The following is a 24,155-nucleotide window of genomic DNA, read 5'->3' as shown; positions in this document are numbered from 1 at the left end:
TGTTAATATGCTCATCTAGAGTAGAATAATGAATTGGAGTGTATTTGATATCGATGGTAGATGTTATTATTTGGTAAACTCTGCCAAGAGACTTTAAAGTGGAACCTCTGAAACCACTGGCTCAATTACAGATCCAACATCAGTGGCCTGGCATTCAGAAAATGTGATATCACTAAGCAACTCTGAGGAATCTTCCAAAGGGTCCACACCTTTCGCTCAGGGATTTCCTTGGATGCTGTACACAGGCGCTGCTGCAGAGCAAGCCATGCTCCCACACTGGGGCAGACAGTAGGATTTATTCTCTCAGTTGGCGTCTGCGTGTTACCAGATCGGGGGGCTTTGTCTCTTCCTCTTACTAGATAAGTTGAAACATTGACAGGCAGCGTGTTCCTCTTCTTCCCCTTTTATTACAGTAATTTATAAGATATTTTAGCTAACAGGAGAACGGCCCAAGGGGGCATTCTCATGTTAATTACCAAATGTGGGCTTGTCAAAATCAAATAGCTCCAGGAACTATGCGAGTAGCTCTGCGTCGCTGGCTTGTTTGGCCCTCAACCCAGTATTAGCTACTTTTAAAAATCTGGGTTCATTAGGCTTTTACTGTAGAAGAAGAATCACTACCCGGGGCTTTCGGTGGAAGCCGAGGCTCTGTCAGCAGCTTAAGGGTTTAATGTAAATGACATTAAAAAATAGTTTCATATAACATACTCGGGGAAAAGTAAAGCAAAACAAAGCAAGAAAGAGCCATGCTCCGGAGAGTCGATCATTCCTTTTTCCTGGTTCTCGCAATGTGACAATGAGGATAATATTCACTACAGAATGCTCTGAGGAGGGTGCAGGTCCTGTTTTATTTGGAAACAGCTTCTCATCACTGAGTAGTCTTGGGCTGGTGAGTTCAAGGCAATTGAACAAGTCAAGTTTTCTAAAACTCTAATCCTGACATAGAGGGTTCTGTGCATGACGTTTCTTATAGCAAGCCCTGAATCCTAACCCAAGATTTTCTTGTTGGGATGAGGCCCAGTCACCTGAGCTGATCTGCCCTGTTCATGGGCCTCTTATGAGTCCCTCCATGATTTCCTTTTTCTATCTGTAGCTTCTCTCACCCAGTGCAGAATCTTGGGCAGGAGGAGATATTAAAACACTAACACCTTTCTCTCCAGTTCCAGCCCTGCTCTTGACTGCCTAAGAGAGTCAATGTTGGTGACAATGTCAAGGAAGGACATAAGCCAACAGCTGGTGATGTCAGCAGGAAATTAGAAGTAAGATTTGCTACACTAAACTACAATGTGGGTAATCCTCCTGTGCGTAATCAAGAGCTCACTGTATATACCAGCGAGAGTTAGTGGGAGAAGGGTGGACTGTCAAGGTCCAGGGTGTTCCCATAGAACAGTTTCCATCTACGGTAGAGAGGCTAAAGTGACTCTGAACTTGAATGCTCAACTCCTGGGAGTTACTTTACTTATTCTCAGACGATCTCATATATACACATGACTATAATGTGTTTTGATCATATTCTTACGGTTGAATTTCATGCAGTGCTTCTGTATCTGCTGCTCTCATATCATTTGTCCTCTTTATTTTGTTGACAGGGGCAGTGACTCATTTTCAAATGTTAATCTCACTGCCTGAAAAACCCTAGATAGATAACAAATCCAAGACTGCTAGATCCAGTTTGCTATTTTTCCTTCAGATTCTGCTCATTTTCCTCTTTTACAGTAGCCTTGTCTGGTTTGGGGAGTAACAAATGTGGACATTTAAAATAAATTGGAAATTTGCCTTCCTCTTGGGTTTTCTGAAACTCTGTGAAGTTGTACATTGTTGTGTAACTGTTTGGTACAGTTCTCCAATTAAATGGGCATGCCAGAGACCAAGTAACTCTTTTCTGTTTTGGATTCAGAGAATTTTTTATTTAAAAAAATTTTTTTAGTAAATGTGCTCTTCTAGTCTTACAAATATTACAGTAAAATGATACATATATACTTATTCCAAAAATAAAACTTACTATACTAACTGGCTGTCACATTTAAAATGAACACACACTTCTATTTAATACAATAGATATTTCCCAAAAATCAGATTCCTTAAAATCAGTTCTGACTTGTTTGGTCCCCCCAAATCATCTCTTACTTGCAAATACGGTTTCCCAAACATTTTGTGTTCGTGGGTAGACTGCTTAAATTCTTATCTTTGTCGGTTTCCCTTTTTTGAATATTAATTTTATTGATTGATTTTGGGCTTGGGCAGTTTTATACATGTAGATGATGTACTTTGGGTAACACTCAACACATGGGTTTGAACATCATGGATTAAACAAGTTGCTACATGTAAAGAGTGTAGAACTATGGCTGGCATGCAGTAAGTGCTTAATAAAGCTCAGTTACCATTATAATGTCTTCACCGTGCTGGAGCTTCTCCAGATGTCCTCATTGCTCTTGAATCTCATTCTGCCCCCATCATTAGAAGGTGGAAAATCAGACTCTGATGCCCCTTGTGTTGTTTCCTGTTTAAAAAATAACTCCTTCATGTTTCAGACTTAGTGTGCCCTTCCCCAATACAACACACACACACACACACACACACACACACACACACACACACACACACATCGGCTCACCCAGACCCTTGCTCAAGGCTGGCATGGCCAGTCTTTGGGTTTGAAGTATAGCTTTGTAATACTTGTCGGTCTGAATCTTATTAAAGTATTCTCTTCCAATAATCCAGTCCCATGGTGTTTTCAGATCTGGAACACTTCTTATGAGTCACTTGGCTCAGATGAATAAACGGAGTCCTAGAGAGGTCAGAGGCATCTCCAAGTTCTTGCTGCTGGAGGCTATCAGAATGAGAAGCCCTTTCTTACTGTGCCAAAAACCACAAGTGCACTGATTGCCATAACTTAATTCTTTGGGGTGTTTTATTTTTTCAGTTTTTAATTTTATGTTACATTCCAAATGCTCATTAATCACTGTACATATTAGGACTAAAATTTTCTCCTAATTTCTGTGATTTATCTTGCTGTTCTTATTCCCCAAGAAGGAAATTCTCAGCATATACTCCCATCATTTGAGTAAGCATTGCTGGAGTCCTGTGTGGCTCCTACTCTACCCTTTAACAAGCCCAGGGAGGTAAACGTTACAAGTCCTGACTTCCACACAACAGCGCAGCTTCTTCTATGAAATGGTGACTTGTAAACATTGCACAGGTAGGGGAAGTAAATATCTGTAACTAATTGAAACTACAGGGGGAATTGAAAATAACAGAATGCAGTTATTAATAATCCCTTTATTTATTTGAAATGAGCTATTCATTTGAGGAACTCCAACATTTAGATATTGCTTCGTTTAAATTTATAGCAGCTTTGCTGGTTGCAAGCCTGACAGCATCAGCCTGACTTCATTTGTGAATTTGCAGCCTACAAAGGTAGGGGCTGGACGAAGGTGTGCTCTCTGGTCAGTCCAGTTGGAAACTCTGCTTCTGAACTTAGATGAAATTGTTGCTGTGTTACACAGTGTGGTTTGGACCACAGGTAGTCATTTATAGTCCCCAAGTTACTTTCTCCTGTAAGATATACTGAGAAAATCTATCCTGTTCCTTAACTCTTGTCTTAGGATCTAGACTCTTAACTCCGACATCTGTTTAGAGGCCAAAATTGGATTTATGATGGTCATTGAGGAGGAATATAAAGCAGAATTAACCATTGAAAAGCTTCCTACAACTAGTAGTGGAGTGTAAAATAAAGCATGCCATCTCTCTATCTGCATGCCCATTTTAAATACTGGGTACTGTAGATAGTGGGAAGTATATATATTCTATGGAAATAATGGCAAAAATCACAATAAGCCAGATATTTCTACTCAGACTATTTTTAGGTAGCTTTGAAAACTTAAATTTTAGGAGATTTTTCTCTAAAGAAAATGTATGAGGGCAGCGTGCACACACATGCACATGCATGCACACATGTGTGTGGCATGATTAGGAAGACCATCTGGTTACTATTACATTCTAGCAGAATGAGTTGCACACTTCCTGTCTTTATATCCGTGAGTATTGGACCAAAATTTTTTCACTGTCAGTTGACTCTGATGTTGTTACCCAAATAATTGTGCAAATTATAATATGTAAAAGACTAAACTCTTGACCTGAGTGAGACCCTCACTCATTTCTTTCAGCCAATAAATTAGATAAACAAGAATACTGCTTAACAACAGGCTGTTGTGGGTCGTACTCCCACGGGGCTGGTTAAGATTCAATTTTCTTTGTAAATATAAACACAAGAAAACCCATTCCCTCCCCTGAGGTAAAAACTGCTAAATTTATGGGACTGAATAATGTTTGGACCTGAATTCATATGGAAGGCAGACACTCTGGAACGTTATCCTCTTATGATTTACTGAGGGTAGATGTACAGAACTCACACATTAAAGTCATTTTTGCACCTACGCTGCTCATACATGGTGTCCAAAAATACTTTCAAATGTTTTCACATAGTGCTATAATAAAAAATTCCATAAGCAAAGTATGACTAAATGAGGTAGAAGTCCTTGTTACAATGACTGCGTTTGGATTCATAGACTCAGAGTATTTGCGTCTCTTCTCCGTTCAACTTGGCCACACCGACAGGTCACGGGTACTAAACTGAACCAAGTGGGTCATACAACAAAACCAGAGGAAGGCTGGGGGTTGGGGGTGGGGTGATGGAAACAGAGAGGGAAGGGAGAGGGAGCCAGAATCAAGGAAAGAGTCAAAGAACTAAGCTAATAGTAAAAAGGGAATAAAACGGCTAGAGGGGAAACTCAGAAGCTGTATTAGCACTGCTCTACTTGAAATGAATGGTCAGTTTGTTAGAGCAAACTGTGTCTGCTTGTTTGATGTAACTTAGGTGGGAAGACTTTTGACTGGGGGTAGCAAGGGTCCTCAGTAGAGTTACATACCTTCATTCCAATAATTGAAATAAAATCGGAGATGCTTACGAAAATAAGAATAGTCTGGACAACAAAAGCAGAGAAGATGTAGGTGAGAGTTCAAAAGGTTTTGTCGGGAAAGCATCAAAAGTTAAAGACTGCTCTGAAATTCATTTGTAATTATACCGTGGCTCCATAAACATCAACCCCAAGTCTTCACTTGTTGGCATTTCTCTACTCTGCTCGCCATAAACTGTCTTCTTGGGCTCCAGGAATGGTTTGCCATTTAAGAGTGCACATTGCTCTTACAGAGGACAGAGGTTCAGTTCCCAGCACCCTCACTGATTGGCTCACCATCCCCTGTAACTCCAGGTCCAGAGCATCCAATGCCTTCCTTTATTCTTAGGTATCTACTCACCTACATACATCAACATACAGACGCTCATGTGAAGACATAACTTTAAAACACCAGTCATGCCTTTACCTATAAATGATCAGTTTCTGAGTAGCCTCACTGTAAAAAAAAAAAAAAAAAAAAAAACCAGTGAGCTTGGGCCTAGCAATAAAAATAAGATGGGCCAGTGAAGCCTGTTAATTTGGTCTCACCTCATTCCCATTGAATGGTGTTTCACAGACTCACAGGATCGTCACAGGGAGGAATCTAGACCTGCTTCTTCTCCTCACTCTTACAGCTGGAAATAACAGAATGGAGAGGTCAAGAAACAGAGGCCAGTCCCCGCGCACTGTTGCTTTTTGTGAAACACCTGAGAGCCAGAGTGGCCTGTGACTTCTCTGAACTGCCCTCTGCAGAGTTTGAGCCAAGATACAGAGTTCTTTACACTCAAGCCCTTGTGTGAACCTGTGAAAGAGGCTGGGACTAGAGCTTGTGGAAATTACAAGGGGGTGAATTTCAGGTGCCTAGAGCAGAAGCAATTGGCCAAAAGACTAAAGAAAGCATCGTTTCTTCCTTATCCAGTACTCACAAAATCATGTCTCAGTTCCGAGAACTGCAATCTGCCAGTGACTAAACACAGACTTCATGCTTCCTATAGGAAGCAGTTGAGGTCAAGGCAAGTCAGGTTATGGGATAAGGGTATTTTATGGAAAGGTTATTGATGGTGCATGTCTAATCCCAACATTTAAGAGATTGAAGCAGGGGTTGGAGATTTAGCTCAGTGGTAGAGCGCTTGCCTAGGAAGGGCAAGGCCCTGGGTTCGGTCCCCAGCTCCAAAAAAAAAAAAAAAAAAAAAGAGAGAGAGAGATTGAAGCAAGAAAGTGGGCATATGTGCAGCCTGGGTTACCATAGTAAGATCCTATCTCCAAACAGAGAAAAGTCAATTTCAAGAATATTTGGGTCTTCTGTAAAATCAGTTTGCCTTCTGTCCATGTAACCACCCTGAGAAAGGAGGGACCGGTGGATAGGTAATTCTGTGGGTTTCAACATCATCCCTTCCATTGCCCAAGCAACCAGATCACCTGGGTTGAAGTCTTTGCCATTGAGCATTGAAGAGGCTGGATGAAGTTTCCTTAACTCTCAAGACTTTAGAGGATGCCAACCTTTTTTAGCTGAACTATTTTATGAAGCAGCTCAGAACCAGTATGTAAGTCCAGTTCCCTCTTTCGATCTCTGTAGGCATTGTACTCATCTGCATGGAGCCACACACTCATACGTTACACGGATGGATGGATGGATGGATGGATGGATGGACGGACGGACGGACGGACGGACGGGTGGGTGGGTGGATGGGTGGATGGATGGATGGATGGATGGACGGACAGACGGATGGACGGACGGATGGATGGATGGGTGGGTGGATGGGTGGATGGATGGATGGATGGATGGACAGATGGACGGACAGATGGATGGATGGACGGACTGACGGATGGATGGACGGACGGGTGGATGGATGGATGGATGGGTGGATGGATGGATGGATGGGTGGGTGGATGGATGGGTGGGTGGATGGATGCATCGGTGGGTGGATGGGTGGATGGATGGACGGACAGGTGGATGGATGGATGGATGGGTGGATGGATGGATGGGTGGATGGATGGATGGATGGACGGATGGGTGGATGGATGGATGGATGGGTGGATGGATGGATGGATGGACGGATGGGTGGATGGATGGATGGGTGGATGGATGGATGGACGGATGGGTGGATGGGTGGATGGATGGATAGGTGGGTGGATGGATGGATGGATGTACGGACGGACAGACAGACAGACGGATAATTTAAACAAAATGAGGCTTTGTTGTTACTCTTTCCGTGAACTTACACTATTTTCTTTATAATTTCTGTGCTTTATATATTATAAGACTTACGATAATGGAAAATTTTCTAGTATGCTGAACAGCATCCACTTCCTGTGTAGGGAAGTTCCTAACATGCTTCATCTGCCTGCCTTAAGTGAACCACCGCACAAGTGCTTATTAACTCTCTCTTATTCAGATCCCAAAGCTAGGCTAAGATCATCCTGTTTCTAACAGTTAGTGCTGACAGCAGGCTTGGTTGGTAAGGGTGCTGAGAGGAATGTTCTAAGTCACGTGCTTTGTGTTTCACTCCAGCACCCAAGAGCATCCGAGCTCACCTGAACTACTTCCCGGCAGGACGAGTTCCCTTCCTGATCTGTAAAGTGCCTTTAGATGGGCTCTTTCTTCCTCAGTGGGATCTAAACCTCATCAGTTTGCCATTCTCCTTTGAAGGCCCCATTTGTACTATAAGTTGTAATTTTTTTTTCTGTACAACTCACAAAGTTTTAAGTGTCTTGCTTTTCTTCACACCCAAAAGCTAACTTTACTGAAGAAGAAGAGGAAGTAATCCACACTGCTGGAAAAACTAAAACGTTTAACTTTTGTCAGCAACAAATCAGCGTTTCAGTCCCAAACAGCAAAACTGCCCGTACTGCCTCTGTGATCCAGAGTGCCGGGACTACAGGTGTGGGCCGCTGCGCTCTGCCCACGGTGCGGGCCGCTGCGCTCTGCCCACGGTGCGGGCCGCTGCGCTCTGCCCACGGTGCGGGCCGCTGCGCTCTGCCCACGGTGCGGGCCGCTGCGCTCTGCCCACGGTGCGGGCCGCTGCGCTCTGCCCACGGTGCGGGCCGCTGCGCTCTGCCCACGGTGCGGGCCGCTGCGCTCTGCCCACGGTGCGGGCCGCTGCGCTCTGCCCACGGTGCGGGCCGCTGCGCTCTGCCCACGGTGCGGGCCGCTGCGCTCTGCCCACGGTGCGGGCCGCTGCGCTCTGCCCACGGTGCGGGCCGCTGCGCTCTGCCCACGCTGTGCTGTCCATGGATCTTAGGACTTCCTGCTCACCGGGCCACACCCACAGCCCTCAGCTGCCATTAGATTTGCTTGTCCCCACCTCCCACACACACCGCTGTTCTGTCTAACCAGTTAAAACCATTTGTGTATTTTTCGTCTTTTAGTTCAATATGAGTCGTTCTGTCTCTATGTCATCCCTGTTAAAGATGCCCAGTGCTTTTTCTACCTCTCCAATACATGTAACGTAGGCAATAAGGTGCGTGTGATAGAAAAGTTGTTAGAGCAGCTTTTAAAATGTCCTTGTCTGCTAATATTAATGTCCATGTCATTTCTGTCTCTGTGAGTGTTTGTCTTTAGAGTTTCGTTTTTTATTGAATTCTATCTTTGTTTCATGCTTGTTCTTTTCCTGTTGGGTGTTGCTTGCTTGCTTTTCCGAGACAGGGTTTCTCTAGCTTTCCAGAACTCGATACTTAGTCAGGGCTGACCTTGAACTCAGATCTGCCTGCCTCTGTCATCACCACCCAACTATGCATGGCATTTCCTACGTACTTTCAGATCTCCTTCAGCACTTCAGTTTTTCTCTTTTTACAAGCATTCTCTTTGGAATGCTTGGTACTTATGTAATACTCCTTGAACTTTGCTCATAGAAGCAGTTAAGACACTTGATCATAATATGCTTTTTTGAGGAATGGGTTGATTGATTGATCGATCCTGAGCTACCTTGAGTTAGGGCTGATCACCGCCACACTACTGAAGCAGTACTCTGAATCATCTGCGCAATGCAAAGTGGGTGTGTAGGTATGGAATGTTCAGTTCTGCTCTTCTGAAACACAGCGCCCAGCCGGAACCCTTCGTAGCTTTCTCAGGTCTATGCTGAGACGACACCCAGATTTCTTACCACCTTCCACAGCAATCATCTCTACAGTGTTCCTCTGCCCTCACCCCATTTCTCACCGTAGATAAGGATGATGCCTAGGGGAGGGGACCTCCAAAGTGATTAGGGAGCCAAGGACACTCCCTGCCCACTTTTATTTTTAAAGAAGTTGGTCTGCTTATTATTAAATACATACAAGGAAGAGAATGAGAAATGCTTCTTTTTTTTTTAATCTCTTTAATTTTTATATGCCCAAATCCCTTTGGTATAGGAATGTGCCTGAATGTAAATAGAGTAATGGTGTAACTTTTTCATAAATATTTTCTGAAAGATTTGTGAGTTAGCATTCTTTTCCACCATTACCTTTGTTAGAATTTACAACGTAGCCATCCATACCACCTGCTACCCTTCCTTCCTCTAAATTCAGTTTCTTTGTAACCAGGAAGCTCTGTCAGTCTCTTGTTCAGCCTTGTGTCAGATCTGTCAGCACAGAGTTGTCACTTTGGTGACAGTTAGACCCATCGGGTACATGTTGGTGCTCTTGCAAACTTGGCAGTGCTCTCTCTTCGTGCTGATGCATCTACCTAAGCTCTCCAAGTTGCCCGAACTTGTCCAGAGTAGACTTAGTTTCATCAATTCTCTGCGATTGATACCTAGGCTTATTTTTATTGTTCTCTTCCTTACACTAACTTTGGGTTGAACATGCTTCTCTTTTCTACCTCTGTTTTTTCTCTTTTGACAAATGAAGTCCCTAGACTTTGTCCCTCTTTCACATATAAGCTTTAAAGTCTGCAAATTGTCCTTAAATAAATACATTAATCATACCCCGTGAATTTCACAATACTGAGTTTTAGTATTCTTTGGTTCAAACTCTATTCCTTTTTTTTTCTTTTTTCTTTTTTGACCCCACGGATTATTTAGCTGTGTGCTTTTTCACTTCCTGATTTTCAGATTTTTTCCCCCAGGTATCTAATGGTTATTAATTTCTAATCTGATTCTGTGTGATTAGAGAGCATACTCAGTATGTTTTCGGTTCTATTAAGTTTACCCACACTTGTTCTGTGGGTGAACATATGGTTCATCGTGATGAATGGATCATGTGCACTTGAAAACAGTATGCGTCCTACAGATGTTGGGCATAACGCTCTACAGCTATCAATTAGGTCAAGGTGGTTGAAAGTGTGCTTGGATCAGCTGGGTCTCTGGTGATCTGCAGGTAAGACAGGATGGGTGCTTCTGTAGGTTGCTAGACAGAGGTGCTGGCATAAGCATCTGACTTACATGGTAATGGTTGCTGATTCAAGATTGTCACCAGCACTTTGCTTACCTTTTGTGTGTCTGGACTCCACAGAATGTAGGCACTCTTTATGTGTTCCTTTGTCAGTGGCTATTCTTCTTGATCAGTTTGCCCACTCTTCATTGTGACATGTTCTTTTTCTCTGGAAATAGTATTCTGAAATGTAACATTTATATAGCCACCCTATCTTTCTCAAGCATATTATACTCATGGTGTGTAGTCCCCCATCCATTTCCTTTAACGTTTATATTTAATATCTAGCTACATAGACAGCTTGTAGTTAAAGCTGCCTTTTGTACTCGGTCTGACGGTCTCTGTCCCATAAGTAATGTTCAGTACAATTTATTCATTGCTATGGTTGGATTTAATCCTACCATTACTTACTTGTGTGGTCTTTGATCTCCAATTTTCAATTATATCTTCCTCCTTTCCTTCCTTCTTTTGGACTATCAGAATGTTATGGAATTCCATTAAATCTTTAGGCCTTTGAGCTATGCTTCTTGCTATTTTCGTGACTATACCAAGAATTGCCATATGGACACTTAACTTTTCATTGTATATATATATATATATATATATATATATATATATATATATATATATATATATATATATATTAATGCTGTAAGGCTTTTCCTTAAAGGTGAATGTGTACCCATGAGTGACGTAGATTTCATATGTCTTCTGTCTGAAGGGTGCAGCAAATCCCACAAGACAGTGTTGTGATGATCCCATTAAGTGCTCATGTGTATGATAAGGAAAGTAAAATCCGAAATGACCTTCGTTTACCAGACATTTACAAACTCTGCTGTTCATCCTTTCCCAAGGACCTGAGGTTTGATTTGATCTAACTCTCCTTCATGCTGACATCCCTTCACTCCAGTCCTGTTAGCAGTAATCTTGCTGTCATTCTGCAGAGGGGTTTCTATGTCATGGACTGTGGGTGGCAGGCACATTGGCCAATGTGGGCCCTTGGATGGGGTGTGCACTTTCCATGGGAGCCTTGTAGCTGCTCTCTAGCTCCTCTTATACTTTATCATCTCCTTCCTTCACTTGCCTCCTTGTGTCCTCAGAGTTCCCTCATCCACTCACTAGTGGAGGACATTTTCAACACTGCTTGAGGAGGAGTGTTGATGTTGTTTGACTGGTTGATTGGTCGGTTGGTTTTGTTTGATTTGAAAACAGAGCCTCACCAAATAGTCCAGGCTGCCCCTGATCTTGCAATTCCTCTGCCTTGTCCAAGGTCTGGAATTACAGGTGTGGATGCTCTACCCAGCTCAGCAATCATTTCTTAAACCCCAGCTTGGTTTTCGATTTGAAAGTAGCCTGTTTGCTTCATTGACTTTCTTTTTGCTTCTCACGTCTATGGACTTGTGCTGCTCACTGAGTCTGAGACAGCTCGCCCATTATCTTAAGGGCTTATTTATAAACATACTCATTTGCTTAAGAGATTGCTCTGTAAACCAGGATGGTCTCTAATTCGAAGCAGTGCATCCCTACACCCGGCAGGATAATTATCCTGAGCCTTGCACGGCTGCGACATATATGTTGGTACTGTCCCCATGCGTCCCTCAGATGCTGTTCACTTGCTTCTCCCAAGTGAATTTCTTACCTTGATCTGTTTTTATTTCCACTGACCTTATCGTATGCTCAGCCCACACGGTGGCTTGTTTATAATTTCTTCAGTACCCTTTGTGGGTGCTGTTTTTCCCTCTGTTGAGATTGCTGATTCCTCATTTGCAAGTAGCATCCTGCCTTTCCTGTCAATAAGCACAGCCTTGATGCCTGCTTTAAAATCACGGGATGCAAATTCATTTGAATTTTTTTCCCTTGAAAATGAATCACATTTTCCATTTTCCTACTTTGCCCATAATTTTATATTGTATCTTGGATGTAATGAATGAGTGTTCTGGATTTTGTTACTTTCCTTCAAAGAGACCTGGTATTTTTAATTTAGTAATGTAACCACTTGGATCTACTCAGACTGGAAACAATCTCTAAGATTGCAGTTTGAATGTTGGACTATCATATGAAATCGTGGGTGCAGTCAGTTCTGCACTCAGGGGTCAGACAGGGCTACGGGAGAAGTTTATGTGCAGTTTTACTGTTTACCACACCTCTTCTAAGCTTCTTTTTCTGGGTCTCCCTGCTTGGTTTTCAGTGCTTATACTTAATCTAAATTCTATTCTTTCTTCAAGACAGAGACTTTTTTTTAGTTATCTATTGGTATCCTAGCATATACATCTACATAAAATACTCATTTTTCCTAGAAAAGGCATGATCTTGTGTGATTCCTGGTCGAGTATCCCTTCTCTCTGGACTAATTTTCATTCCTAGGACAGCGTCTTCAAGCCCATTGTTATGTTTTATTCAACGCTTTATCCAAAATTTATAATTCTCATCTGCTGGAGGCTTAATCTAATAGATGCTTACTCTGCCAATCCAAAGTTGAGCCCTTATCCCACAAGTTTAAAACTATTAGCAGAGAGAAGGCTTCTAGACACTGTCGTGATTTGCTGTTCTCTAAATTACATTCTAAACTAAGCTTTAGACATTGCTTTTTGTGAGGACGAGGGCCTGCTAACTTCGGAGTCATGGTGACAAAATTCCTGATAGAAGTCACTTCCAGGAGGAGGGCTTACTCTGGGTCTTCACTCTGCTGGGGCTTAGCACGGCCCCTTGGCCCCATGCACTTAGGCAGAACATCGGGTCAGGAACATGTGGCTAATGAGTTTTCTTTACTTCATGGTGGACATGAAGCAGGGAGAAAGACAGACAGTGTCTCGGGTCAAGGTACAGGTGCCAAGGCTGTGTCGATAGTAACATTCTTCCCCTAGCCAAATCCTAGAACCTCCAAATGAATACCACCAACCAGAGACCAAGCATTCAGCCCATGAGGTGAGGAGGATTCTTATTCAAACTATACCTTTGTATGTGTGTTTGTTTTTAAATAAAGTACTTCCCAGAAAGCTTCTCTAATAGAATACCTCTCAGCCTCAGTACAAACTATTGTTTAATTCTAATCCTCCCCACCCTAAAAGAGAAAAAAAAATTTTTTTCTTTGTAGCACATTGTCCCAAGCAACTCCTCTGACTTGAGCTGTAGACGCTGCATTGTGGGCAGTTCTGGCTGTGTACTGCGGGATCGTTTCTGATGATTTCCAGTGGCACCTCAAACTCCCCTCTCCTGCATCCCGGAGTACTAAAATACCTAGCTGCTCTATCCTGTTTGGCCGGGTGCCTCAGGGGAAGACCACAGTACCCATTGTTCTTGAGTCACCTTGGTCACCTAAAGTCACAAAGTTATGCTGAGGTCCTATGTAAGCATTTGGTCTTTCACCACCAATCCTAAGGGCTTGGCTGCATTAACATGCTAAATCGAAGGGTAGTGTGTATGGTCGGGATGGCAAAGACATTAAGTAAAGTTGCTAAGTTGAATTCTTTGTGATTCCACAGGAGTCAGGTTCTGCTTGAAGGCAAACTGTGTCTACCTAGGCTCCAGGCTTCTGAGAATCCACATGTTTTAACACCACTTGCTTTGGAAAGGCAGAAGATATGGAATTAATGGGGGTCATTTTTTCAGTATTTTAGTACCTCCGTACTCTTTGGGTATACAGTGGAGATTGAACAGTGCAGCATAGAGTGCTTTAGTGCTGTCAGAACAAGCAGCCCACGACGTCTCTGAGAAGAAACGTATATTGTTTGTAGTCACTATTTAGAGGGTTTTATAACAAGGTATGGCCAGCAAAACCCATGATTCATGCATGAATGTCCCGTCGATTTCCTTTTTCTGTATTTTTGATCCTCTATTATTTTTAAAGAGAAGAGAGATACATTAAACTCCAGTTCTAATAATAGTGCAAAGAGGAACCATGTACCTAAGATGGTGGGAAAAGAGAGTACGATTTGCTTTGAACCTGTATGAGGTTGACCACATCAGGTCATTGAAGGAAGTCACTGGCTCAGTGTCATCATATCTCCAATTTATAGTCACTAGTGGTGCTTAAATGCTGAGTGTATGATCAGGATGGCATTGAGATTAAGGAAATTTGCTAGGATGAATTCTTCGTGACTCCCCGAGAGTTGGGTTCTATGTGAAAGCAAAACGTGTCTACACAGGCTCCTGAGCCTCCAAATGTTCCTACCCTTCTTGCTTGCGTTCAGTTACTCCTTGGGGGTGGGGGGGGGCGGTGATTCAGGGATACAATGAGATAGAGCTACGTGCCATTAAACCTCGTTCCATGCCCGTTCATTTAGGCCGCAGATACCTCAGAGGTAGAGCCTTGCAGAGCTCCACAGTTGTCTGATGTAATGTCCCTGCGCTGACATAGCTTTAATAGCAGCCTTTGTGCATCAGCGGGGCACCATCAGAAAGTCACACATTTATCAAGGAAGACACAATGCTCAGAATATAGCCAAAAAGGAAGAGAGCAGAGTGCTGTGGGCATGTCTGTAAAGAGCAGAGCACCGAGTGCACATAGGTAAGAGCAGAGAGCTATGTGCATACCTGTGAGAGCAGAGCAATGTATGCACATAGGTAAATAAATAACAGCGCTGTGTGCACATCTGTGAGAGCAGAGCACTGTGTTCAGGTCTGTAAAGAGCAGAGACCTCTGCATGTCTGTTAAGCACTGTGTGTGTGTCTGTAGATGGGGACAGTGGTTGTCTTTTTTTTTTTTTTTTTTTGCCTTATTTCTTAAGACAGAGTCCCTCTCTGGTCCTGAGGCTTACCACGCTGCCTGCACTGGCTGTCCTCGTGTTACAGCTTCCTCCACTCCGGATGATAGGGGCACAGCACTGTGCCCAGCTTTTTGCGTGAGCGCTCACAATGGGTCTTAGTCCCTCACACTTGTGTGGGAAGCACTTCAGCCACTCCCAGGCCCTGCCAGGTATTTTGCAAATGTATTTTCCGAGACCGGCAACTAGAACATGGACTTCTGTGGTGTTGTTGAGGTACCCGGAAGAAGCAGAGTCCTTGTAATTAGTCGCATTAATCATGAGACCAAATGTCTTCTCAGCTTCTACTGTGTGCTAAGGGTCGAGATGTTTACCCAAGAAGACAGCTAGCATGGCGCTCCTGTATGCAGCCGTAATTTCCACTTGACAGAGTGTGTGTTTGTGTGGTGGGTGTTTGCTTTTCATTTACCCACTTAGAGCTTTATCATCCTTTTGGAAATGTATTGATTTATTCGGTGAAGTAGAAAGTGAAGAGAAAAGGAAGGGCCTATGTCGCCCTCGTGGCAAGTGTTCTTGCCGACTTACCCCACCTGCCATCGGTTCTCCACCCACCGTGACCTCTGACCGCCAGTCCTTCTATACTGCAGAATGCAGAAACCAGAGGTTTTCTCCGCTTCGTGTTCTATCAACAAACAGCTCCGTTCATAAACACTGTGCATTTCAGTCTCCCCCACCCCCACCCCCATTTTGCGTTAGAGCGCTGTGTGTGTGGCCTCTCCTAGCAAGCATGTGGAGACCGTGGAACTGTGTCCTCTGTGTGTAAAGATGAGACATCGTCTTCCCTCCCAGCACCACGGCACTGGAGGCAGGCGGGAAAGGTCTGCACTGTGGATCTCCACAGGCCACTTTGCCAAAGGGTAAATAAAGGACACCCATCCATCAGCTTTCAAGCTGCCACCCTCTTTCCTTTTCCCCAGCCCCCACGTCTCCATGAAACTGGGAGGAGGGAGCCTCTGATTATTTTTGCCCATTTCTAGCAGAGCTTGGCATGAACAATTAAATTTAGGGCTTCCCTGTGGTCTGTGAATAACAATGCACAGTGCTAACCATCAGGGCACAAAGGCAGACGACAACAACAACAGAAAGGGTGGTTTTATTTCTTGTTTACCCTTCAGGACAGTTTACCTTGTCACTGAAGGGGACTTTCTCTGTTCCTCGCCTTTGGGAATCGCCCTAGGTTTACTCTGTCTCTCACTCTCTGACTGTCCAGTGATGGGCCGAGCATGGCAGTCTGGGACTAAGGCATTTGCAGGAAGCTCTACTGTCCCCTGCCCTCACCCCTGAATGTGTCTGTTTGTCCATACCTCTGTCCACCTCTGTCTATCTCGATTCTTGTCTCTAGAGCATACACGCTCACTTCCCCGTTCTCACCACCTCTTTCCCATTTCTTAATTTTTCTGTCAGACGTTTCCTTTCTCCCTTTCAACCCGAATGATTTCCCCTCTTTTTTTTTCCCTTTCTCTAAATTTACTTCACAGCAGATTGTCTTGTAGTAAATCACCCAAAACCCAAATAGCACTAAAGCATTCTGATACAACATTAGCATTTGCTTAACAAGCACAAGATAAACATTAAACAAAGAACTGCATTTCTTTATTAGAGGCTGCAAGATACATAATCCATGAGCACAAGAAACATGGGACCCAGTGGATATGCAGATGTGTGTTATTTCATTGGCGCTGGGCGGCCTTGTTAGAAAAGGTTTTCATCTGAAGGCTTGGGGGTGGATGGTTGACTGTCCCTGGTGGGGCTGTAACTAGATACAGAGACTGTTGCAAGCTAGGCTGGGCTCCCTGGTGGACCTGCTGATTGGACAGCCTGAGGAAAACTTGGGAAGCATCGGGAAGTGAACTCAATCACCTTGGGGATGATAGGGTAGAGCCAGATGAAGGCATTTGACTTCTTTTGTGACTCCCACTAAGGACAGATTGCCAGTGCGATCCAGGCTCCGTAACTGCAAATCAGGCCCTTCCCCTATGCCGATTTCATTAGAATGGCCAGCATGGTGCAAAGAGGGAGAGAGGAAAAAAAAAGAAAGAAAAAAAAAAAAGGTTAGACACAGTAATTTTACAGGCAGGCGGGTACAAAAAAAATCTGCATAATTAAGCAGTCAAGGCTGCTAATAGGGGAGTTTATATGCTCTGGGACCAGGCAAGGGCAGCACATATGGATATAGCGCTGGATATTAAATCTACGGCATGCAGACTTACTTCAGGGCCCTCAGAGAAAAGGCTAATTATAGAGAGAGGAATTGTGTTTACTGGTCTGTCTTGGGCAAAGATGGTGTTCGAAGTGCAACCAAGTTTTGCAGTTAGACATGAACAGGCTGCTAATAGAGATATCAAAATATGTGTTCCTGGTTGTTTCCCACCTAATCAACATAACATTATAAATTCTGCGGACACTGCCCCAGCCCCCAGCCCCCCGCACAGACAAAATGCCGGGAGTTACGTTCCAGGCAGTCAGTGCATACAGAGTGCCACCAGGTCAGGCTAATGGTGTGCTTCCTGCGAAAGGCCACCATTTAATCTAGACCAGGCTCTCTATCATCAAAACATTCCTATTTAGGAATTGAGCTAGCCCTGTTTTAAAAATGGCAGTGCTCCTGGGCATGGGCCCGAAGTCAGCACTTAACCCAGATATGGAGATAGTAAGGGGGCTGCAGCGGGCAGGGGTAAACCTTGCCAGAGAGAGGGCATTGCTTCGAGAGGGACTCCGATGGGATGGACATTAACATTTCATAATGCAGATCAAAGGTACTGAGAAAACCCACAGGCCCCTTTGTCACAGGCCCCTAACGACAGCCTCATCCAGGAGCAGGGACGATTTCTTCAGATTATTAAAGAGATGCATTTCATATTTGTATGTATGTATGCATATGTGTATGCATGCCCCTACTTATTTATTTAATTCCGTACAAAGAACGTTTTCTGAAGAGGACTGGAGTCTGGGCCACTTGCCCCAGGCTGGATGTGCCGAGGCATGCTGGGTTGGTTCATGGTACCACAACCTCCTGCAGATTTCCTTTCCAGAGAGGCAGTCTGGACCCTTTGTCCTTTAGGAAGCTTCCCATGAAAACCAGCAGCCCTCTCCTAATACAGAGCAGCGGCTGCGGCCTTGGGTCATTTGTGAGCCTGTCGTGCATTCCATTACTTAGCCCTGACAAGGAGGGCCAGAGAAGAATCCCACTGCCTCAGCTCAAGATGTACTAAAACCTCAGGCTTAGGAAAGTAAACAGCAGCTGATCAGCCAGATATTGGGTCAGGCTCGGCCGACATCTGGGCTCCTCTCAGAGGCAGGGAATTCGGTGCTAATGAGAAGGCATGAGCCTCTGCCTTGAGAAGCGAGAGTCGCAGAGGCTAATGACCAGGCACGTGCGCCCCTGAGGAGCATGAGTACCACATGGCACAAAGGGCTGGGCACCTTTCTCTCGTCCCTTGCATTGTTCACCGGCTGGCCGGAGGAGTTCGTTTTCCTAGCACAGCTGCCCAGACATCACAGCAGCTGATTAGGAAGGAAAAGGTCTTGAGAGACTAGTCCGTTATTGCAGGCACCCAATGCCGATATTTCCTGCAGAGCTTCGTAAATTTATATTTCCTGAGTAATTATTGAGTTCTTAACATCAGATTGATCCTCGAAATTGTTTTTAATCCAGTCCCTTCTAACGTCTCCTAACATTTCTAGAGATGGCAAAGAAGTGGCATTCGGAAGAAAGGAAGCTTGGATTGCCCTCTGCTTGGCAGGAACAGTGTGTGGCCAGTGGAAGGCAGTAACCTTCAAGCACTTATTAAGACCATTCTTTTTATCCCATTCTCTCTGCTGGACACTTAAAAACTTAAGACGGGGCGAGCTAGCAGGACTAAGGAGAGGTCAATACCTGGGCACGAGAGGAAGTAAGCGTAGCATGCATAGGGCAGGCCCAGCCACTGTTTTGTAACTTGTCAAGGGAAAATGAGGTTGAACAGAACAGGCAGAAAGCGCCTGCCAAGAAAGGGAGTAAAGTATTATTGTTTCTTCGGATGGAAATAAATACGAGGAACAGGTCTGAACGGGGCTGCGTTTCTCTTTCAACTTTGAGGCTGGACAGAAGTCAGAGAGCTGGGCACGAGGTCTGCCCTAGGACCAATGTGAATAGCAGCCCTCACTGCTCATTGCATCGGATGCAGGCAAGCATAAACCACAACACCCAGGCCACAGGGGACTGCACACCCATCCTAGCCAGGGAGGTATCAGAGGATCTCCTGCCCTCCCTGCTTCTCCATTCTTTCAGTCCGTCCATCCATCCATCCATCCATCCATCTAAAAACCAACCATAGTTGTTTTGACAACAACCCTTGTAATCAAGATAAACAGGAAGCATGAGAGGCATTAACTATGTAGGTGAAGATACAATGCATATTGGGAAAATGAGAAGCGCATTGAAAGAGTCCTAGAAGGTATGGTTAGAATTCAGGGCAAAGGTAATTCTGTGTGAGGAGGGAAAGGTATGTCATAATAACAAATGCCACCCTTTCCATATAAGCTCATTTCTGAACTGACCTGTGTTAGTTCAGCAAATGTACATGTGTTTAGTTGATGCTCAGCCTGTACGCACGCGCGTGCGCGCACACGCGCACACACACACACACACACACACATGCAGTCTCATGCATACATGCGTACAAATTCTGTCTGCCTCTGTCTCTCTTACACACACAATTAGGAGGAGAAAGAAGGAACAAGATAGTCACAGCTGCGGTTGGCTGTGCCTTCAGAGGGAGGGGCTTTCGAAAGGGTAATTTAACAACATCAACATCTTCTGGGTATTGTTTTAAAGTTTATCATTACCATATGCCTAGACTCCTCATAAATGCCTGGGTTACGTTCAAACTAGCAAGAGGTCTCTGCTGCATTTACCCAAATGATCCCTCATGTTAGGAGCCAGGCCAACGTGCGAGCCTCAGTGGTAGGGCTAGGAAGGCCCTTCTCGGGAGACAGCTGAGGCTGTGGCGGTGCCACCAGCTGCATCCTGTTCTGGACAGTGTCTTTATCCCTGTGTCTACCCTGTGGCTACTGTAAAGGTCTGCCACTCAAGTCCTAAAAACTCCAGGACTGCCTTGAAGTGGCCGCCACCTAACGACAGAGGGGTGGTGGAGTTTGCGTAGCCCTGTCTTCTGTCCTTCTTGCCTACAACCGCACTGTAATCCAGGACCCTCTCTGCCCCGTGAAACTTAACCGCATCTCAATATTTTGACTGTATGTGGAGTGGAGAAGAAAAATAGAGATGAAACTAATAAGTGAATTTAAAGATTAAGAGCAATTATAAAAATATTCCAATGCATAAAGGAATACTTACTTGCTCAGTGCTTAAAACCAACAATAAATAACATTAACTAGTCATTATGGAATAGGCACTTGATAGATTAGATAGATAGATAGATAGATAGATAGATAGATAGATAGATAGATGGATGGATGGATGGATGGATAGATAGATAGATAGATAGATAGATAGATAGATAGATAGGTAGATAGACGGACATATTGATATAGATATAGATATAGATAGATATAGATATAGATGGATAAGTGGACGATGGACAGGCAGACAGACGATTTCATTCTTCATACTTGATATATGCCTGCTGGTTGGACCTCCCCCAACTTGATGTCATAGGTACCTGTTTCTCTCTTTACATCGTGTTTCAGCTAAGGTGTGAGGAAGGTAAGTGCTTGAGATGGCAGCCGGTGAGCAGCAGATTGGTCACCACCGAATAATCCCAAAGTCTGAGTGGCTCAACCTCCATCAAGTTTCATGGGAAGAAAGGTCTCTGTGAGGCAGCCTTTCAGGCTTCACAGACACAGCTCTAGCTACAATGGCGGTTGCTTTAGGCCTGCCGAAGAGGTCTGTGTTCGCTCATGTGCACACTGTGTGGTTCCTCACTGAAGCAACTTCTCCAGCAGTAGGAAAAGTGACATTACAGAACTGGGCCTAGGAGTAATCATGGTCCAAATTCTGTGGGAACCCAGACCCTGTGTTAGAATAAACCGAGGAGAATAAAACAGTGTTTGACCACTCGGTGTCTTCGTGTTTCGGGGAAATGTACGTGTAAGCAAACAGGCAAGTGGGCTGAATTGCCTCCGCGAGTTGCTTTCTCCTGTGCTTGGGAAGAGGGATGTGGAAGTGGAGAACGAAAGCACCGGTGGATGCTCCTTGCTGCCAAGTGGGAGTCACAGCGCAGCAGGGGAGGCCTTGGTGCTGTTTGTGGTGCGAGGCTCTTGCGACTTAGGAAAGCTACAGGCCACCGCCGGCCTCCATTTTCAACCTTTTCTTTAAAAACATCAATTAATGCAAACAAACGTAGTGCAGGGAAATCTAACTTTTTATTTAATTTCTCAGGGCCAGGGAGGGTTTGTTTGTTTTTATTCAACTGCAGGCCTTGGAGCGGCACGGCCTATGGTTTTCTTGGTATTTTCCAAATCAACTCAGTAAGTTATATTTAACGGTCTACGTGAAACTCTCCGCGTGACGGAGAGAGAACGGCGTCGTGACTGGTACCACTTGTGGGAAAACAAACGAGCCTGCCTAGTTTCACGCAGCTTGTGAGTAACGGCATTCTTGGTTGTGAGGGACAGATCGTTTGCTGTTGTTAATGGAATGAATCCTATCCAGTTTCTTATCCGCAACAGAAGAATTGCGCGATGCCATTTCTTCTTGAATTAGTCTGATTCTTCAGTGCCACGCGTTCAACTATCCTCAATGAATTGAAAAAACGAGAGAACAGTGACTAGAAACCGAATATCACGTTTTCGTTCTCAATCTAACTTTAAAGAGGCACGAATCAACAAGGTAGCCAGGAAGGTGTAAAACAGGAGCTTGTGTTTGAGAGGCTTTGTTCTGTGTCAACTAAACATTGACACTTGAAACCGCTCACTGGTCTCCTGCCTTCCATGCCAAGGGTCCCAGGAAATCACCACTGACGAGTTCAGAAAAAAAAAAAAAAACATCTTGGCTGCCAAGTGACATTTGCTCATTTTTCTTCCCCTTAATCTAGGACCTAAATGCAGATTTGAACCATGCTTTACCAGTAATTACTGGTGTGGCTGAGCAAATCAATCAGGCTCTTCCTGGGAAACAATCTATCCTCTGCAGATTAACTGAGCATTTGGGCTTATACCCCAGCCCTCTGCCAGCCCATATACACACTTTGGTTACTGTGGATGATGTTTGAATATACATAGCAATCCTTATCCTTATAGTCATCCTCAGGTAGAGGTGCAGCAAGGGGTAGCAAGAAGCCAACGGAAGAAAAGGGGTGCCCCCATTATGGGGCTAAGAGAAGAGGCCTTAGTTTGACTTGTATAGAAATTTTATTCAGCCTCTTGTGCTTAAACGTTGTGTTGGCCTGCCCACAGAGACTGCTGTTTTTCAGTAGATGAGATTATGTTTAGAACTAATTGAGTGACTTCGGGGCCAGTGTGACTACTTTGATTTGGAATGTCCCTGCTGTTACCACAGTAATGATAACAGCATTGTTATCTCCATGACAAAGGAGAGATGCCCAGATTCTGAGTCCTGTGTCTCTCCAGTGCTGCCTTCTCCTTCTTCTTTGGCCTGGGCTTTCCTTTTGAGGGATGTCCCATGATGTCATCTATCATGTGGGTTAGAGAAGAGGGAGGGGACTACCAGGAATGTTACCCCACCCCCATCAGTCTCCTAAGAAGACAATTACAATTGGGTCAGATTCTCTGAGACTCTATATATTCATTTCTCCTCTCTCTCTCTCTCTCTCTCTCTCTCTCTCTCTCTCTCTCTCTCTCTTTCTCTCTCCCTCCCTCCCTTCCTCCCTCCCTCTCTCCCTCTCTCCTTCCTCCCCTCCCATCCTCCCTCTCCTCTCACCCTCTCCCACCTCCCCTCCCCTTCTCCTTCTCCCCCTCTGTTTGTGTATGCTTGTGTTTATTCACGTTGGGTATGTATGGATATCACATGTAACTGAGTATCCCATACATATGCACGGGTGTGTGCAGGCAGGAGGAAAAGCTCAGATATCATTCCTCAGCTCTGTCATTCTCCTTGTATTCCAGGCTGGGCAGCAGGTCTGGGGAATCCTCCTGTCTTTTCCTCTCCGTTTGGTTGCTAGTGCCTGACGCTATGCCTACCTTTTCACATGGGTTCTGGGGATCCCAACCTGCTCCTCATGCTTGCAAGGCAAGCCTTTACCAAATGAACTGTCTCCCCAGCCCTATTCTTGATTCTGTGCAGTAGTTGGATGCAGCATTTAGCTAAGCGCTTTTCCTATTCCTGAGAAGTTATTGTCAGAGAGTAGGTTTTCTCTCCGTATAAATACTTAGGTATACTCAGTAATGGCAATTAGTTTAAGATCGACTGAAAACATTTATTCCGTTTAGTTTTCTACACATTTGTATAATGCATTTAATCTCCATTTAGTGACTCTGATTTGAATATTTGAACTGCCTTTTCTCCAACATTCAGGGATAAGACAAATCTGCTGGTTGTACAGATCAGGTCTTAACTGGAAGTATTTTGCACCACAACCATTATGGCACCAAATTGCCTAATGTAGTAGCTTTCCTTTGGGCTGTCAAGTGTAAGAACTCTCGTGCTGATCTCTGTCTGTCCAAGACCTTTGTTCTTTTGTGCTTTTTCAAGAAGGAACCGTTAAATTTGCCAAATAGAGCATGCCTTCAGAAAGAACACCATGAAGAATGTTGTAGACACCCACATTTCACTTGGGATTGCTTAAGACAGCATTGGAACTCTGTGCTGATTACACGGTGCGTCCTGGGAGTGAAGTGGAACCCATAAATATATAGAACATGTAAGGCCATCAACAGTCAGTTTAGTGACACTATCTCAATAGAGTTCCTTCTTATGTGGGGGACATTCATTATCTGCTTCCATTTATATCGACACAGTATACAGTGTTTAACTTTTTAAGACAGATCTTAAATGAGCTGCTTCCGGTTTTAGAAAAATTGTCATAAAGATAGGGGATTAAAAATTTATTGTGCCCAAAGCATCTTTATAATTTGGCATTATGGTCTGAGAAATATTTAATAGCTTGCAGAAAGTAATATAAGAAAATCT

The 24,155-nt window shown here is 44.2% G+C and overlaps 1 protein-coding gene across 8 annotated transcripts in view; it reads left to right on the top strand.

The window, feature by feature from the left end:
- The window catches only part of Zfp521 (zinc finger protein 521), a 292,892-nt gene that overhangs the window by 215,372 nt on the left and 53,365 nt on the right, over window positions 1–24,155 (top strand). The window lies entirely within an intron of this gene.

The sequence above is a fragment of the Rattus norvegicus genome, chromosome 18 (assembly GCF_036323735.1).
Source record: "Rattus norvegicus strain BN/NHsdMcwi chromosome 18, GRCr8, whole genome shotgun sequence".
NCBI classification, from domain to species: domain Eukaryota; kingdom Metazoa; phylum Chordata; class Mammalia; order Rodentia; family Muridae; genus Rattus; species Rattus norvegicus.
The sequence above is the reverse complement of the archived record's forward strand: the minus strand, read 5'-3'. Positions and strand labels throughout refer to the sequence as shown.